The sequence below is a fragment of the Pseudophryne corroboree genome, chromosome 4 (assembly GCF_028390025.1).
Source record: "Pseudophryne corroboree isolate aPseCor3 chromosome 4, aPseCor3.hap2, whole genome shotgun sequence".
Taxonomy (NCBI): domain Eukaryota; kingdom Metazoa; phylum Chordata; class Amphibia; order Anura; family Myobatrachidae; genus Pseudophryne; species Pseudophryne corroboree.
The window spans coordinates 780,044,825-780,050,502 of NC_086447.1; the positions used below are offsets into that span (position 1 = coordinate 780,044,825).

Genomic DNA, 5,678 nt, shown 5'->3' on the forward strand with positions numbered 1-5,678 from the left:
TGAGGAGGAAGGATATCAGCAGAAGCTTTACTGAACACATCCGTGAAATCTTGATATGGAGGAGGTGGAACATCAGACGACCTGGGGGAGGAAGAACAGACAGGCAACACTTTAAACAAACATGTCTCAGCACAGGAGGGACCCCATGCCAGGATTTGCGTAGTCGTCCAATCAATTGTAGGATTGTGAAGACGGAGCCATGGAAGGCCCAGGACCACAGGATGTGTGGCTCTTGGAATCACTAAAAGTGAAATAAGTTCGGAATGAAGAACTCCCACTCTCAGACGAACTGGTAGAGTCCTTAGAGCAATAACTGTATCAAAAATTTTACTGCCATCCACGGCAGTTAAGGAAAAGGAGGAAGGAAGTCTCTCGGTGGGTAGGGACCACCGTTTAACATAGGCTTCGGTAATAAAGTTCCCAGCTGCTCCGGAATCCAGGAGGGCAATGACGTTCTGATAACGTTGAGCAACTTGAAGCGAGACTGGGAGATTACAATCTTGAGGAGATGGAGAGGAGATCATTACTCCTAGCCGGCCCTCTCCTTGACGAGCTAGGACTTGGAGTCCCGGACGTTTGGGACAGGCATTAATGGTGTGAGACGGAGCTGCACAATAAAGACAGAGAGACTCGGAGAGACGTCTTCGGCGCTCAGCAGGAGTTAAACGGGAACGGCCAATTTGCATGGGTTCATCTTTAGTTGGTGACAGTTGGCGAGGAGGAGGAGCAGAAGATTTTGGAGCAGATGATCTTCCACGCTCAGTTGCTCTCTCTCTGAAACGTAAGTCAACTTTTGTACAAAGTGAGATTAGCTCATCTAACTTGGAGGGTAAGTCTCTGGTAGCTAACTCATCTTTAATACGCTCGGATAAACCATGCCGGAATGCAGCATACAGGGCCTCGTCGTTCCATGCCAGTTCAGATGCCAGGATCTGGAACTGTATAAGATATTGTCCTACAGTATGTGATCCCTGGCGTAAACGGAGAATCTCAGACGAAGCTGAAGTTACCCGGCCTGGCTCGTCGAAGATGCGCCTGAATGTTGACACGAATGCAGTGTAAGAAGATAGCAGGGTGTCGGACCTCTCCCATAACGGTGATGCCCAGTCAAGGGCTGAGCCACTGAGAAGTGAAATGATGTAGGCAATTTTTGTACGGTCACTGGGAAAATTGCCAGGTTGTAGCTCAAACTGAATCTCACACTGGTTGAGAAATCCCCTGCAGAATCTTGGAGATCCGTCAAATTTTGCTGGCGTTGGAAGATGAAGACGTGGAGCAGAAACGGGTAAGGTGGGTGGGGTTATAGTTGGAGTCACTGTGGTTGACGCCCCAGATGCGCCTGATCCACGGAGAGTTGTCTGAATCCCATCCAGCCGAGTAGAGAGATCCTGGAGACAGCGGATGATGTGGCCCTGTGCAGCCTCCTGATGTTCAAGTCGGGCTGCCAGTTCTTGCATCGGCCTGGCCGCTTGATCCTGGTCTCCGGCTGGATTCATTTGGTCAGTGCTTACTGTCCCAACTGAGGGCCTGAGCTGACGGAAGGCAGCCTCAGTTGTAGGGGCTGAGATGTACCGGAACCTGGGAGGTTGTATCAGACCCCTGGACATGTAAGTAACATGAAGAGAAACCGCCCGAAGGCGTGACCACGACAACTTGAGTAAAAGTCAATGATATTTATTTATGACAAACTCCATGCATCACAGTAGCAGTAAAAAGTAACATAAAAATCAGCAGAGAAATAATAATACAGTTCCTGGGTACTACAGGGTGGCAGGGGCCACAGAGCTCTGGTGGTATGAGACAGTTCTTATTATCTGCAAGTTGGAAAGTCCTTACCAGGCTCAACTGTAGCAATGAGGAAAGCCCAGGGTCGTACCAGCTGGTGTTCCAGGGAAAGCTGGACTGCTGTAGATAAAATGCTGCTGTGGGTACTGGTTAGAACCAGACAGGTGTTGGCACGGAGTGGATACTGGCTGGAACCAGTTAAATAATAAATAAAGCTTGAGAGCGATGCAATGTAGATGAAATGTAGAATTTGAGAGCGGAGAAATAATAATACCGGTGGAGAGTGGTAAACTGCAGAAAGGACACCGGCCCTTTAAGAGAAGCTGTACACTGCTGGAAGCTAAGCTGGAAGCAGGTGATGTTGTAGCTGGAAACAGGTGAGTCCAGAATGGATCGGAGAGTCAGGCTACACCGCAGATGGAATGCTGGTGCGGGTCTCTATAGCAGAAGTCTGGAGACAGGAGCTGGAACCTGGAAGACATTCACAGAAGAGAGACAAACTGGAACTAGGTTTGACAACCAAAGCACTGACGCCTTCCTTGCTCAGGCACAACCTATTTATACCTGCAGCAAGGAAGGCATTGGCTAGGCAATTATGCAAATTAATAATACTGACAACGGATTGGTAGGAATGATCAGCTGACAGAATCCAAGATGGCTGCGCCCATGCAGACACTTGGAGGGAAGTTTGGATTGTAATCCATGTGGTCTGGAAAACAGTAATGGCGGCGCCGGCCACCGGAGACAGGAGACGCCAGGCTGACAGATGCACATCCGACCACGCGGACACAGCGGAGGCCGCGGCTGACGTAATCGCCACTCTGAATGCAGAAGCTCAGGGACGGCGGCGGAGGCCGCGGGAGACGCCATGCCAGATGTATAAGGCGTTACTGTGACTGCGTCCAGAGAGACAGGAGAGGATGCGGGAATGTGCACATCAGGATAACAGATGGGATCCGGTCCTGGAGCGCTGAGCCAGCCTTAGGAGGCATCTGATAGAAAGAAAAATATTTGGAACCGCACAAGTCCTTGATCTGATAAATAGTAGCCTCTGAAAAACTGAATTATCCCTGAATTGCTTCTAGATATAGCAACTGGGGGTATATGGAAATTTAATCCTAATCCCAATAAATGTTGCTTCCAGTGGTGCTCCCCAGAGTCAAATTTAGACAGTCAGAAAAAACCAAAACAAAGAAGTGTTGGTAAGTAGACTCTTTTTTGGGAGCACTCTAATTCAAAGGATGGCAATGTAATTTGTTACTGATAAAACCATTTTTATTAGGTAACACGTAAAATAAGAATTAAGGAGTATCTGCATTGAAAGTTAAAAGCTTTGCGAAAATATGAAAAAAAGAGAGTTTATAAGTAATACGTGATATCCATATCACAATCTACCAATTGCCGGAAATTATGGCTGTGGTAACAAAATTCATTAATCATTGCACATTGTGACTCATGTATTGTATGACCATCATTTATTCAGCAGATATCCATTATGGATTGTGGTAAATGCAGAGAATTAAATCATAGGCCATATAAGAGTCCGGTACCCAATAGTATATGTCTAGGTGACACTATATAGGGGAGTCAACTTATTGCAGTACCAGGGTGTTCAGAGGTGGTCTCCCATCCTAGTACTAGCCCGGCCTTTCACTGCTTAGCTTCCAAGGTCAGAAGAGATTGGGCATCTCCAGTGAGGTATGACCGCAAATGTCGTACTCACCCTATTGAGTCACCCAAATGTGTGCAGCCAATTGGTTTAGTCACCTTGTGACATGGCAGCCACAGTGAAATATGAGCATGGGTGATGGCCTGTTTTGTGGAAAAAAGGTTTTTTTCAAAACACGCAATATCCACAATTAGGACTTGCCTATCACCGCTGCAAACCAATATTTTGAAAATTCAATTGCCCAATATTTTTAGTGCAGATGACACTATAGGGGAATCAATTTATTGCGGTACCAGGGTGTTCAGAGGTGGTCACCCATCCTATTACTAACCCGGCCTTTCACTGCTTAGCTTCCAAGGTCAGAAGAGATTGGGCATTCCCAGTGAGGTATGACCGCAAATATTGTACTCACCCTTTTGAGTCATCCAGGTTCATGAGTATGTAACTGACATAATTGATATTTGTATGTCTATATAGTACAATGGTCAAAAAAATGAGATAATGTGCAGCCACCAGGCTTAGCTACCCTGTGACATATCAACCACAGACAATAATATACATATGAGTGAAGGCCTATTATGCGGGTAAAATTCCTGAACACCACACAATGTCCACAATTAGGACTTGCCTTTCACTCCAAGAAACACCCAGAGGGCACCAGACCGGCCGTACCAAATTATACCGCTATATAAATGCAGGTTATAATTAAACTGCGCATCTTAAATGTGGCAGTAGGTTTTCAAAATAATAATTAGTGATAGTACACCCCTATGCACTTAACCAGATAATGGCTATAATGTGCCTTATGCCTGGAACCTATAATCAGTACTTGTATGATTGTAGGAAAGCAGGCTGTGACTAGATGCTTGTAGATACTTAGCACAAGTATTTGCTGAGGTTTACCATTGATATATTGGTGAGTTTCGAATGGAGAGACACACAGTCATTAGTACATATGAGTTAGTGGTAGCTTGCTATTGATGTTTGTAGCAAGTATGGATGATCCCAGCTTTGTATACCTTATTGCTGAGGGAGAAAAAATAATGCATTACTTATGATGTTGCTAGTTGGAACAGTTTATCCAGTTTAATTTGCAGTTGTGCATGGTTGTTTGACATGCATATATAGCTCGATGAATGTTGGTTGCTCAGGAAAATTGAATTGATTGTGCTAACAAGCTTAATAATTAAAGTGCAGTTCACAAAGTACAAAGTGCGGGGTATACGATACCAGCTCCGGTGTCGCTGTCACTGCGAGACCCGCTTGTTGCTGTGCCCGTGCTTCCAGGGCTGCAGCGGCGTGTGGCCGGGGTCTCCTCGTTCAGAAGACGGAGCTGTGCGGCCGTTGCCTGGTAACCGTCCTAGGGATTCCGGCTAATGCGTGATCGCGATACTTCCTCCTCCTGACGTACGTTTCGCATTGTATGCTTGATCACAGGCATCTGATAGGTAAGAAATGGCGTCCAGATACCCGGATCGTGACAAAACCTTTTGAATTATATGGTACCAAAAGTGCTGGGTGCGCGGCAGGGTCCTAACACAAAAACATGGTGATGCCAACAGACCGGTAGCCTACTACAGTGCACAGTTGGACACTAGCATGGTCTCTCCCCACTTGCCTATGAAGTGTTGCAGTGATAGCTTTGTTGGTAAGTAAGAGTGAAGACGTAGTGCTAGGGCATAACCTGACAGTCCATACACCTCATGCAGTGTCAGCCTTTCTAAACTCCGCCCAAACCAGACATGTCTCATCCGCTCGGTTTACAAAATGGGAACTGTCACTGATGGCCCCTGTAAACAGCACCATAAAAAGGTGTAACACATGAAATCCTGCAACATATTTGCCAAGTGTGCCTTGCCATGCACAATGGGTTGAGGATGAAAATGATGGTGAAGGAGGATTTAGTACAGACACTGGTATGCATGACTGTATGGAATACTTGAACCAGACCTTCACTGCGAGACCTGACATCAGTGACAACCCACTAGAAGACGCAGACCTTACCTTTTACATGGACGGTAGTTGTAAAAGACAGACTGACTCAGGAGACCTGTGCACCGGATATGCAGTTGTAGATGATGAAGGTATTATAGGTATTGGTCCACCTCACTCAGCACAAGTCACTGAGCTGGTAGCACTGACCAGAGCATGTGAGTTGGCAAAGGGTAAGTCAGCTAATATATACACGGACTCTAGATATGCTTTTGGAGTAGTGCATGATTTC

The 5,678-nt window shown here is 46.2% G+C and overlaps 2 pseudogenes; both read right to left on the reverse strand.

Moving 5' to 3' along the window:
• Positions 1–3,377: 3,377 nt before the first annotated feature.
• Positions 3,378–3,497, reverse strand: LOC134913833 (5S ribosomal RNA; annotated as a pseudogene).
• A 238-nt stretch (positions 3,498–3,735) lies between these two features.
• LOC134912126 (5S ribosomal RNA) lies at positions 3,736–3,855 on the reverse strand (annotated as a pseudogene).
• Between the last annotated feature and the right edge of the window lie 1,823 nt (positions 3,856–5,678).